The sequence below is a fragment of the Phodopus roborovskii genome, unplaced genomic scaffold (assembly GCF_943737965.1).
Source record: "Phodopus roborovskii unplaced genomic scaffold, PHOROB, whole genome shotgun sequence".
NCBI lineage: Eukaryota > Metazoa > Chordata > Mammalia > Rodentia > Cricetidae > Phodopus > Phodopus roborovskii.
Window position 1 is genome coordinate 21,674,837 of NW_026126558.1, and position 14,043 is coordinate 21,688,879.

The 14,043-nt window shown below is 43.1% G+C and overlaps 1 pseudogene; it reads left to right on the top strand.

The window, feature by feature from the left end:
• The first annotated feature begins 5,707 nt into the window (after positions 1-5,707).
• On the top strand, positions 5,708-6,336 carry LOC127234498 (60S ribosomal protein L9-like; annotated as a pseudogene).
• The last annotated feature ends 7,707 nt before the right edge of the window (positions 6,337-14,043 follow it).

The following is a 14,043-nucleotide window of genomic DNA, read 5'->3' on the forward strand; positions in this document are numbered from 1 at the left end:
CTGGTTTAAAGAAGATTGAAATTTCCCAATGCCTATTGAGCATAGATTACATAAATACCTTGTGGAATGTCCATCAAAGAAAAATAAATGAACTCTAGCTACTCAGGAGATCATGGGTGTGGAGGTGGAGGTCTCACATAGTGTTGAAAGAACCAAGTCCCAAAAGAATACATATGGGATGATTTCGTTGGTATAAACTTCCAAAACAGAGGAAACAGAATCATGTGCCTTAAGGTTACATGTGTAGGTGGAAAAACTATTAAAATGATTCTAACAAAAAAACAGGATATCGGTTACCTCTGGCAGCAAAAGGGAAACCCATGTCAGGGAAGGGCAAGGGAAACTTCCGCAGAGCACAGCCAGTTGAGTCCTCATCCTAGGCTTGCACACTTGAAGGTTGTTCTGAATAATAGCAGCTGGATACAGGCACATGCCTACTCACCATCCATTCTGAAAGTCTGAGCTGATAATTCAAAGACTGGGCAGAACAGAACTCAGAGCCAGGTGTCTGGAGGCCTGGATTCTAGATCAGGTTCAGCACTCAAGAGCAGTGTGATCCCAAGGCACATTATTTATTTACTCTCTGCCTTGGGTCCCTTATCCCTAAAGTGAGGATGCTAACAATGTCAGCCCTCCTGAGGCTTCCTAGGTCTAGGTGTTATGCTAAGAGTCTACTTGTATTATCAGGAGCCATTATGCAGCTCCAAGATTGATTGGGGAAAAAGAAAAAAAAAAAAAAAAAAAAAAAGATGTTCAAAGCCAGAGCCTGCCTAAGGGTAGAGCTGGGAGTGGACCTTGGGTTCTTCACCTCTCAATGGAAGACTGCCATCTCCAAAGAATGCATCCCCTTTCCCTTTCCCATTCTGTGAATGGCTGTCTCCTAACCCAGTCAAGGTGAAAAATGTCCACAGCTCTCAGGTTCATATCTTCTACATGTGACACACAGACAACAGACCCTAGCAAGTCTGGCTAGAAACTACAAAAATCACAGGGACAGGATTGATGCTGATCTAATTTGAATCAAGTCCAATCAACTGTGGCAAAGGAGCATAATCACACCACAAATGAGACACAAGCCATGAAACTGAACGGGAGCACAGTAGTTGCTCTGAGCACACAGACGTCTAAGTCTGAAGAGACAATACATGGCCCTGGAACAGGGAGCACTGAACAGACTATTGGGCATCAACTCCTACTTAACCTAATCTCTGTAACAGTCAGTGGAGCAATGTGGACAAGTCCATTCTATAGACAAAGAGACTGAGAACCAGGCAGTGTCCAGGGTTCTTTTGTTTGTTTGTTTTCAAGATAGAGTTCCTCTATATAGCCTTGGACACCCTGGAACTGCCTTTGTAGACCAGGCTGATGTCGAATCAGAGATCCGATGCCTCTGCCTCCCAAGTGCTGGGGCTAAAGGCGTGTAATGCCACTTCCATCCAGCATGCCCAGGGTTCTTTAAGAGCAGCACCGCACATTTTGGGATCAACAATTATCTGTCGTGTGTGTGTGTGTGTGTGTGTGTGTGTGTGTGTGTGTGTGTGTGTGTTATCACACGCAGCATGCCATGGTTAGCAGCTGTCCTGGACTCTCCTAACCAGACACTCCTGCAACTGTGACAGTCAAAAATGGGGGCTGCAGTTTTAAGAGTACTTGTTACTATTGCAGAAGACCAGGGTCTAGTTCCCAGCACCCACACCAGGCAGCCCACAATCTGACTTCTAAGACACCTGCTCATGTGTGGTGCACATACAGACAAACAGGCACACATATCAACATAAAGTGAGAATCCTTCAATCATTTTAAAAAAAATGTCCCTGGGGACTGGGTGTACATTGCCCTCAGTGTGCGAAGCCCTATGTTTAACCCTCTCTAGATATAATGTCAAATGGGCCCTGCAGTTGGGAACTACGGTAGTTTGAAAGCAAATGCCCCCCAAAGGGAGCAGCAATACAAGGAAGTGTGGCTTTGTTGAAATAGGTGTGGCCTTGTTGAAGGAAGTGTGTGACTACAGGGGTGGGCTTTGAGGTCTCCTATGCTCAAGCTATACCCAGTTACACAGTTCACTTCCTGTTGCCTCCAGATCAAAATGTAGGACTCTAGCTCTTTCTCCAGCACCATGTCTGCCTGTGTGCCACAATGTCCCACCATGAGGATAATGGACTGAGCCTCTGAAACTATAAGCCAGCCCCAGTTAAATGTTTTCCTAACAAGAGTTCCCATGGTCCTGGTGTGTCTTCACAGCAATAGAAACCATAAGTATGACAGGAACCTTTGAAACAGGTTAGTGAGTTGTGCTTGTGAAATCCCTTTCTACTGCTAACATAGAACCAGGATCAAAATCCAGGCTGGGTGACTCTAAGGCCTATTCTTAGTCACAGTCTCCCTCGTGGTAATATCTAACTTGCCTCATACAGTTGCAATGTTATCAGGTGAACACACCTTGAAGAGTTAGGTGAAACATAAATGTAGCATACCACGTCTGCAAATTCTTCTCATGTGTTTCCAGTTCTGTATAGCTGCTCAACAGGATAGAACTCTTCATCACCAACCAACCACATTCCACATTTGGCTTCCTAATATGGTTGCTTCCTAGGTCCTTCCCTTCATGGGGATTGACACATTATTAGAAATTAATAGAATTTGTTTACTTATCTGTGTATGTCTGTGTGTATGGGTGTTCATGTATGTAGGTGCATGTGTACCTTGTGAAGTGTATAGAGACCAAAAGACAACTTTCAGGATTAAGTTCTCACCTCCTACCAAGTGGGTCCCAGAAATTGAACTCAGGTTGTCAGTATTGGCTGTAGGCTCCTTTGCAGTGAGACATCTTGCTAGCCCCTTTCATGAGGATTGCTATTTCCAGGTTCTTGCCTTCATGTGTCTAATTCCAACTCTCTGCTTTCTCTTACCACAGCTACCCAAGCTAGACTTACTTCACAAGAGTTAGGGCTTTCTTCAGATAATTGGTTCCTGTATTAGTTTCTTTTCTATTACTATGATGAGACACTATAACCAAGGAAACATATAAAAGAAAAGATTGTACTTGGTCTTGTGGTTCCAGGGAGTTAGAATCCATGATGGAGGCTGAAGGCACGGTGACAGGTGGTTGGAGAGTTCATACCTTGATCCACAAGCAGGAAACAACACAAAGGGAGTGGTGCAAGTCTGGAAATCTCAAAGCCCACCCTCACTGACACACTGCCTCCGAGGCCACACATGTCCACTAACCCATCCCAAACCGGTCCACTAAGTGGGGACCAAGTATTCAAACATACGAGCCCATGGGAGCCGCTCTCATTCAAACAGTCCCCAAAGTCCACTGACTAATAAATTATACCTCTTCCTTCATGAAGCCAATGGTTGCTTTCCTGAGACTTTTATTGGAAAGAAGCCCTCCATGAACATTCTTTAATCCGTTGGGCTTTATTCTGGTTTTTAGTATTAGCTGTGACTCAATTCTAGAAACTATGGAGTTCTTGATGAGGCTTTTCCATCCAAACCTGAAAGGGAAATATTTAGACTTAGAGAAGCAAATTGGTTCTATATGAGTGACAAGGAAACTGTCAAGAGAGCTTCTGGGAGTTTACAGAGGAAAACATATCCTGGGCTTAGCATTTGCTGCCCAGCCTGACAACCTGCGTTCAATCCCTGGGTTCACAATGGAAGGAAGGAGAGAACCAATTCCTGAAAATTGTCCTCTGACCCCCAAGGGTATGCTGTGGCATACACATATTCCTCTACTCCCTATTCATAAATAAATGCATTCTATTTTAAAAAGGATTGTATTTTATTATTTTAATTGTGTGTGTGTGTGTGTGTGTGTGTGTGTGTGTGTGTGTGTGTGTATGAGTATTGGTGCCCTTGGAAGCCAGAGGCATTGGGTCCAACTGTAAATGTACTAACAATTTTTTTAATTAAAAGAAAAAAAGAAAAACATATTCCTATAGGTTCCTTTAGCTAGCTGGTAAAATGACCATGATCCACCATCCACAGCCTTCTAGTCAAAATCTGAAAATTGAGGCAGAAAAACACATGGATCCTGAGTGTACAGCTCAATGGATTTGCCCAAAGTAAACACTCTCACAAAAACACCACCCAATCAAGAAATGAGTAACATTCCAGAAGCCCCTCTTGGGCCCTCCCAGCCACTCCCCACCCTCTTTCCCAAAGGCAGCCACTGTAATTTTAATCCTCTGACCTCCATATTTTTATATATCTGATGGCCCAGATAATTATCTCTAGAGGCCAGAGTTAATCAGAAGCTGGAAGCATTATTTTCCCATGAGTCATTTCTCTTCGGCATAGTTTATCAGTGAGGATGCTTCCAGCTGTAAGCAATAGAAACTGCAAACAAATAACCTCAACAATAGTAAGATTTATGCCCGCTCCAGAAATGGAAGACTTGCTATAGGGCAAGCTTTGGGATGAGTTTATGAGGCTCCTCGGTTAGTCTCAGCCTTTGTGAATTTCTCAATCTAGCAAGATGTTCACATTAGTTCTTTCTTGGAGCTCTCTCTTTTCAGAGAAGAAACAGCTCCCAGATGTCCCTTCACATCCCAACAGAAAAAACTGGGTCACATGTGCAGTCCACCAGACCAGGTGGGTGGGCTTATTCCAGCTGTCTTCGAACTTGGGCTGGGATAGACACTGAGGTGTCTACTCCAAATCTCTGTATGAAGAACCATGTCATGAAACTGAAAACATCTACTTTGTATTTATCAACATGCTTCATATTGCTAAATGGTAACGAGAGTCGTAAACAGAGATTTGTGGCTGAACATACTGTTGGCGATTCAAGGTTAGGGGTAAGTAATTGCGAGGAAGGAACAAATTGACCATGACAAAGTAAACACAGCAGCCCTTGCCCTCTCTCTCTTCTGAATGCTAATGGTCCTGTTTCTCAGAGCTGCCTGTTTGGGCACTGAGTCATGAAGATATTTTCTGAAAGTTATTGGGATAGTGTCTGTTACCAGTTATGCTAAACACAGTACATAATGTCTCAGTCTACACTTAGGACAAATCCTACCTCTTTCAAGTCACATGCTGGCCTGCTGCACACAAGAAGCCTGCCATTTAAATGCTACAAGGTACACCAGTCATGAACATGGGCTCCCCAAAAGATTCCAGGTTCTTTTCATTAACTTCAATATGTTCTAGAATATTCTCTCATGTTAAAAAAAAAAAGCCCAACATTTGCTTTTTTAAAATTATGAGTAGGAATCCATGTGTCTCTATTTGAATTTATTCTTTAAAATATTTATTTTATGTGTATGCATGTTTGCCTGCATGTATGCCTGTGCATGCAGTGCCTTTAGAGGTCAAAAGAGAGTTCCAGATCCCTGGGAACTGGAATTACAGACGGTTGTGCACTGCGGTGTTGGTACTGGGAACTGAACTTAGGTCCTCTCTAAGAGCAGCAAATATTCTTAACTGCTGAGCCATCTTTCTAGCACCACCAATATTTCTTTTTATGAGGTAACAGGGAATGTAATATGTTTTTAAATGTGGGAGTCATAATCTTATTAAATCCTGAATTAAGCCAGAAGTGGCATCTCATGCCTCTGATCCCAGCACTCAGGAGGCCAAGGCAGGCAGATCTTAGGTTTGAGGACAGCATGGTCTAAGTTTCAGGGCCACAAAGAGAAACCCTGTCTCAAAAAATCAAAGAAAGAAAGAAAGAGCTCTTTTTGCCCCATCTACTGCGTAAATGAAGACCATTCTCAGCAATCAGACCGTCGACATTCCAGAAAATGTGGACATCACTCTGAAGGGGTGCACAGTCATTGTGAAGGGCCCCAGAGGAATCCTCCGGAGGGATTTCAATCACATCTACGTAGAGCTGAGTCTCCTTGGGAAGAAGGAGAAGCTCCGGGTTGACAAATGGTGGGGTAACAGAAAGGAACTAGGAACTGGCCACTGTCCGAACCATCTGCAGTCATGTTCAGAACATGATCAAGGGTGTCACACTGGGCTTTCACTACAAGATGAGGTCTGTTATGCTCACTTCCCCATCAACATCATTATTCAGGAGAATGGGTCTTTGGTTGAAAAACGAGATTTCTTGGGTGAAAAATACATCCGCAGGGTTCGGATGAGGACAGGTGTTGTTTGTTCTGTCTCTCAAGCCTAGAAGGATGAATTAATCCTTGAAGGGAATGATATGGAACTTGTTTCAAATTCAGCGGCTCTGATTCAGCAAGCCACGACAGTTAAAAACAAAGATATCAGGAAGTTTTTGGATGGTATCTATGTGTCTGAAAAGGGAACCGTTCAGCAGGCTGATGAGTAAGACCTAAGTTACCCAGCTCCAGAAACAAGATCCTGAATTTAAGTATGATTTGGCATGTCTTTTGGGACAATAAAAGACTTGTATTGAAAAAAGGAAGAAAGAAAAAAGAAAGAAAGAAAGAAATTTGTCACTGCAAATGTGAATGATAAAGATGCCATCATCAGTAAATAGTAATCCAAATAATGGCAACACAATAATGATATTTTTGTGTTAAATGGCAAAATTTGCACATCTGTGAATGATAGTATAAATAGCAGATAGCTTTTAATGGCGGGTTATATACATATGTAACATTTCATACAGATATGTGCATGTATTAGTCAGGATTCTCTAGAAGAACAGAACCGATATGAATCTATGTATGTGTAGAAAGGGGATTTATTAGAATAGCTAGTAGGCTGTGGTCCAGCTTGTGCAACAATGGCTGTCTACCATTGGAAAATCCAAGAATGCAGTAGGTGCTCAGTCCGAAAGTCTGGATGTCTCACCTGATCTTCATATACACCAGAATCTGGAAGAAGTAGGCTCTAATGCCAGTGATTGAATGGGCTTGCCAACCAGAGCAAAACAAGCAGGCAAAAATCGAAAGCTTCCTTCTTCCATGTCCTTTATGTAGGCCGCCAGAAGAAGGTGTGGTCCAGGTTAAAGGTGGATCTTCCCACTTCAAAAGGTTCAAATTTAAGGTGGGACTTCCCAGTTCAAATTATTTAATTCAGAAAAATCCCTCACAGGTATGCCCAGCTGCTTGGGTTTTAGTTAATTCCAGAGTAGTCAAGCTGACACCAAGAATAGCTACCACTGTGTATGTGTATCAATAATGTTTACATTTTGGTTTAAAAAACTCTAAGGGGCTGGGGAAACAGCAAACTCCTTACATACTGAATCATCTCCCTAGGCCCTAGGCCCACACCCTAGGTACAATTTCAATTGTACCACATGTATAAGGTACTATCAGCACATGCAACTCTCTGTTATGTAATATTACCACTATAAGAAAATATATCAATAACCTTGCTTTATTTAAGTGAGTCTACTGTTTCTACCAAAGTAAAAAAATAAAACACCTGGAGAGATGGCTCAGTGGTTAAGAGCACCGCCTACAAAAAAAATAAAAAAAATAAAAGAACACTGCCTGCTTTTCCAGAGGACCCAGGTTCAGTTCTCAGCACCCTCTGACAGCTCACAACTGTCTGTAACTGCAGTCCTAGGGGATCCAAAACCCTCCTCTGGTACCAGGGATGCACTGTGGTGCACAAACATACATGCAAACACCTGTGCAAGGATTAAAGGCACATGCCACCACTGCCCAGCTAAAATGTGTAGTCCTCAAACTTGTGATCCTCCTGCCTCTGCCTCCTTCAGCAAATCCTACCAGCACGGGCCAAAACAACTACTTCTTAAGAATATTCAGGATCCTCTTTACAGTTAAGTAAATGTCACTTGGAAATTCCACAAGGTTAGGTCAAGTTTGTAGACTTTCAACAGGTGTGTTCCTCCCCACCCTGCCAGCAGAGGGCACATTCTCAGCTTCTGTTTAGTTGTAGCTGCCACCAAGCAAGCAACACAACATATTCTGTATTACCACTAGACAAAGCACCAACCTGGGTACAGTGAGGGATCTCAAAAGAGCTACAGAGCAATGACAGGTCTGAATAGTGGAGAATTCAGGTCAGTCAACCTGGACTAGAGAGGCTTCATGGAGACTGAGACTTGGGTTGGATTGTGAAACTGAGGCGTGACTCAGCAAGGCCCACATGGGAAATGGACTGTTTATCTCCCACCTCTTTCTTCCTGCCCGTAGCAGACATTGCTAATCAATGCCCTCGTGGATCTATTGGCCCATCAGGCCCAAATATGGTCCTCTAAGTAACATCATCCGGGACCAGAACTATTGACAAAGGCCCTCAGGAGGCAGGGGTAGGGTGTAGGTGGGTTCTGAATATTGACTCACTGGAGAGATCTCTTAAGGAGAAAGAACAAGGCAGAGGTGGGAAACAACAGAAGTAGTTGGAACCTGAGGGAGTTTTTTCCTACATTCCACTAACGAACAGTGAGATTTACCCTTGTTGTGCCCAGACTCTGAAGCCCCCAAACCACCAAGAGACCAGATCCGATGCAAAAGCAGAGTCATTAATTTATGAGTAAACTCGGTTCCCTGTCCCTGGTCCATCTGACCCAGCGGGTGGAGTAGGAGGGACCACGAGCAGCAGAGGGGCAGGGGCATATATTGGAGGTAGAGCAAGGGGGGTATCTGGGGTCTGCTAGTTGCATAGTAACAACCTCAGGATTGGCACAACTCTGGGTTGGGGGAAACCTGTAATGAGTTGATTGGTCAGCTGCAGCTACAGAAAGGTTGCTGTGCCTGGAGGCCATCTGAGTGTTGTAGCTACCTACTACATTGCTCTGTTATCAGTAAAGCACATCCAAAGCCCACCCGATAACTTCTGATTGGCTCCTTACCACAGGCAGTTTATTCCCAGTAATTCGGGCAAGGTCCGGGGGTGGTTGTGGGGGTGTCTTGCTGGGTCTTTTCTGCTGCCTGTCATGGCTGCCAAAGCAGGAGACTGGTGAGGGTCTAGGCCCTTCAATCCCTTTAGTAACTGACAGGACTGGAAGACTCTGGTCTCCTGGGGTGGCTTCTGGTCCTGCTCAGCTTTAGCACAAAAAAGCAACAAGGGAAGGAAGAAACCGGCTGAGCAATGATGGAGAATGTTCTTCTGTGTATATGTTTCTCTTATTGGTTAATGAATAAAAAACTGACTCTGGGCTTGTTGGCCAGACAGGAAGTGATGCAGCTAGGCAGAATCAGGATATAAGCAGGGACAAACAGGAAATCACTCTCTGTGGAGACACTGAGCAGTCATCATGTAGCAGGCAAAGGTGTTGCGGGTCTGGCATTCCCCAGTAAGCCAAGACCACGTGAAAATACTTAGATTAATAGAGAAGGGTTAATAATTAAGACAGAGCTAGCCAATAAGAAACCTTATCCAATGGCCAACAGTTTCATAATTAGTCTCATGTGTTCATTTGGGGCTGACATAGCTCTGGGACCAGGCTGGCCAGAAGAATGCCTGTAACAGAGCAAAGTTACTTCCATTATCTGCACTCAAACCAGAGAATTCCACATGGCAGTTTCAGAGCTTGGAAAGGGTCAGTCTGTGGTGGCAGAAGACACATAGCACCATCTTAACTTTTGAACTACATACATGTGTTGTCTACCAAAGAGAAAGGCGGTTGGGGAGAAGGCTCTGGGTTAACAGCACTTTTGCTCTTGCAGAGGACCTGGGTTTAGTTCCCAGTACCCACAAGGTGGTTCACAACCATCCATAACTACAGTTCTAGATCTGATGACCTCTTCTGATTTCTTTGGGCACCCAGCACACATGTGGTGTACATACATGTAGACAAAACAGTTATATACATAAGATAAACACACCTTTAAAAAGTAAATGAAATTTTATTTGTTTATTTATTTTTGAGGCAGGATTTCTCTGTGTAGCCCTGGCTGTCCTATAAACTGTCCGTCCTGTAGACCAGGCTGGCCTTGAACTCAGAGATTTAAGATTAAAGCTGTGTGCCACAATGACTGGGCTCTAAATAAAATTGCAAAGGGATTGCAAAGCCTTAAGGAAGGTTCTACAGCTCTTCTGTTAACATTGTCCGGGGTGAAGCATGCTGTGTGAGGTCACAAAAGATGCTGAAGCTGTTCACAGGTAAAGAATGGGCTGCATCAAGGATAGTTTTCTTGGGGCTCAGCAGAGCCTGCTCTTCCAGAGTTCAGTTCTCGGCACTCAGATTGATTGGCTCACACTCAAGGGGGATCTGGTACCTCTTCTGTCACATGCACTCACCTGCACAAAACCCCACATACATCCACATGATTAAAAGTAATAAAAACAAACCTTACAGAAAAAATAGTTTTCTTGCCCAGTATGTATGAGGCCCCATGTTTAATCCTTAGTACCACTAAACAATAAATACATACATAAAAAAGAAAATTAAATAAAAATAGCCCGGAAAGAACATGCATAGACAATGCAGTTATATAGGTATATTTACTTTCTATTGTATTTATGTGTTGGGGGGGCATGTGTATGTCCCAGCATACATGTGGAGATCAGAGGACAACTTAAGGGAGCAGATTCCCCTTCTACCGTGAGGGTTTCAGGGATCAAACTCAGTGACAGGTGCTCTTACGTACAGAGCCATGGGTAATGGTTGGAGACATAGATCAGTCAGCTAACATGACCACATAAATTGGGTATTGTGGTACACACCTGGAATCCCAGTGCTTGGGCTATCTTCTGGTACATAGGAAGTTTGAGGCCAGCCTGGGGCATATAAAACACTATCTCTGGAAGAAGAAGAAAAAAAAAGAACAAAAAAGTCTGGCATCTAGAAAAAAGCATCACATATATGAACAGACTTAAGGATTTTTTTTTTCTTTCTTTCAAACAGGGTCTCACAATGTAGCTCAGACTGGCCTTGAACGTGTGATATCCAGTCTCCTGAGTGCTAAGACTTTGAGGTCTATGACACAGTCCTTCCTGGCTGCCCAACCTGGTAATTCTCAATTCTCACAAAGTGTTTTTAAATCTTATTTATTACAGTAGTTAAACTAGATTATCCATCCATAAATCTGGAAGGCCTGAACTTATTATATAGAAAAGGATTCCCTTAAACTTGCTATGCTCCTCCTGCCTCTGCCTCCCAAGTGGGCACAGGACTGAGGCTATACAAATGCCACTACACCCTGCTTTCACAAATGGTTTCTTGATGAACTAAACTGAACTTATTTGAAACTGATGATGCTACCAAAATGGTTTTTACACATTAAGCCAGAAACAAGACAGGTTCCTACTGCATGTCCTCTGAGCCAGGGTGGAGTAGCAGCAGCTGCCTCATAAGGTAAGGTAATAACTATGGTAAGATGTATATGAAGTACTTAACACAAATGGGACAATATCATTCGTGGTTATAGGAAGGGTGCCAGAGCAAGACAGGCTGGGCACAGATTCTGACTCATAATTCACCTTATGAATACAGTCTTATAACCTTTTATGCCTCAGTCTCCCTTTCTATAATAACTGAGGGATAATAAAAGTATTTCGGTAAGATTGTTAAAGAGAACCAAATGAGAAAACGTACACAATATTAAGTGTTTCATAAGCGCTGTATGTGATCTCATTTTTAACAGAATAATCACATCAATTCAGATGTAGGCCTGACTCCAGGACAAAATACCATTTTGGCCAATGAGCTTTATATTCAGACAGAAAAATGACAAACTGAATTTGACAATTTGTTTGTATTATTTTCACTAAAAAGTGTGTGTGTGTGTGTGTGTGTGTGTGTGATTTTGAGAGTGTTTCTCATATAGCCCAGGCTGGCCTCAAACTCACTATGTATCTCAACATGCCTTAGAACTTCTCATTCTCCTTTCTCCACTCCCCCAATGCCAAGATTGCAGGTGTGCACCACATACCCAGTGCCTTAGTCAGGGTTCCTATTGCTGTGATAAGACACCATGACCAAAGTAACTTGGGGAAGAAAATGCATCATGAAAGGAAGTCATGGCAGGAGCTAAATAAAATAGGGCAGGAATCTGGAGGCAGATGCTGATGCAGAGGCTATGGAGGAGCAGAGCTTACTGTCTGGCTCCTTAAGGCTTGTTCAACCTGGTTTCTTATAGAACCCAGCACCACCACCACTAATGAAGAAAATGTTCTGCTGGCTTGTCTGCAGCCTGATCTCATGGAAGCATTTTCTCTACTGAGGCTCTCTAAATGACTTTAGCGGTGTCAAGGTGACATAAAACTAGCTAGCACACCCAGATCGAAAATTTTATTTCAAGCCAATGCAACCTAATTCTAAAGGTTAAATAATGTTAGTTTCCTAGAGCAGACTGGTTCTTAAAGCTTCCACATGGAGAGCTACACATGAATCTACCACAAACTCTCTTGCAAGTAGTTGAGATCATAGATGTGGCATCAGGCTTGCTTTTATTGTGATTATGTATATGGTGTGGGGTTGGAACAAATTTCTCTTCTCTTGTCCCAACTTCACATGGGTTTTGGGGATTGATTCAACTTATTAGGCTTGTGTAGCATGTACTTCTGCCCAGTAAGGCATCTCACCTGCCCATTTTTTAAGCATTATGATTATATGTATATGGGTGTTTTGCTTGCATGCATGCCTATGTACCAAGTGTGTGCCTCTTGCCCTCAGAGGGTGGTGGAACCCAGGTACTGGAGTTACAAATTTGAGCTGCTTTGAATTTTGCTTTTTTGTTTTTTGTGACAGGGTTTCTCTGTATTGTTTTGGAACCTGTCCTGGAACTAACTCTGTTGACCAGGCTGGCCTCGAACTCACAAGAGATCCTCTTGCCTCTGCCTCCTGAGTGTTGAGACTAAAGGTGTGTGCCACCAATGCTTGGCTGTTTTTTTTTTTTTGTTTGTTTGTTTTGGTTTAAGACAGGATTTTTCTATATAGCTCTGAGCTGTCCGGGAACTTGATCTGTAGCCCAGGCTGGCCTCAAACTCCTAGAGATCTGCCTGCCTCTGCCTCCCAAGTGCTGAGATTAAAGGCATGCACCACCACTACCCAGCCTGACCTTCAGTTTTTTATATAGGTGAGAATGACGTTCAGTTTCTGATCCTCCCCATACCCAGGTTACCCCATAAGAAGGGTCAAGTTGACTATACCTGGAATTAACTAAAACTCAAGCAGCTATAAGGGATTTTTCAGTATTAAATCATTTGAAGTGGGAAGACCCACCCTAAATCAGATCTTTTGAGGTGGGAAGTTCCACCTTTAATCTGAGCCACACTTTTTATTGACAGCCTATTTAAGTACATGGAAGAACTCTCTCTCCCTCTTTGCCTGCCTGCCTGCTTGGTTCCTCTTGCTGGCAAATCCAGAGTCTACATCTTTGGGATTCCAATATATACAGAAGACCAACTGTGACATCCAGACTGGTGGACTGATCATTACTGGATTTTGGGACTTTCTGTTGTTAGACAACTATTGTTGGACTGCTGGGCCGCAACCTGTAAAAACCATTCTAATCCTTTATCCATGTAGAGTTTATATAATCTATAAACTCATTCTATGAGTTCTGTTCCTACAAAGAACCTAAACTAATACACTCCCCACGTTTTTCTTTTCTCTTTTTTAAAGGCAGGGCCTCACTGTATAGTCTTGGTTGGCCTAGAACTTTCTGTGTAGACGAGGCTAGCCTCAAACTCACCCATGCTGGGATCAAAGGCAGTCACCATCATACTCAGCTTTTCTCCCGATTCTTGAGGCACAGGAAAGCTTTTCGACTCTGTTAGGGTTTCTTCTAGCATTTAACTCCATCTTAAAAAGAATGTTTTGTCACTGCTTCCTGACTTTCTCATTTGAAAGATCTGTTTGCACTTTCACATACAGCAATCCCACGTGACTCCTCCATCCCCCTACAGGCAGCAAGTTGTCTCCAGCATTTACATTAACACTATTCTAAGTACAATTCCAGAATACATATCCTTCTTTTACAGCTTGGGGTTTTTTGTTTGTTTTAGCAGAATTTCTGCTGTGAAGCCTGGGCTGGCTTCAAATTCAAGATCTACCTGCCCCAACCTCCCAAGCTCTGAGATTACAGGCATTTCCTTGGATAACCAGAGGTATTTCCTTAATACCTGTATATCTGAACACTTTAACCATAAGCTTGCAAGAATGTGAGGTAAGAGAGCTGGAGTTCTAGGCCAGCAAAA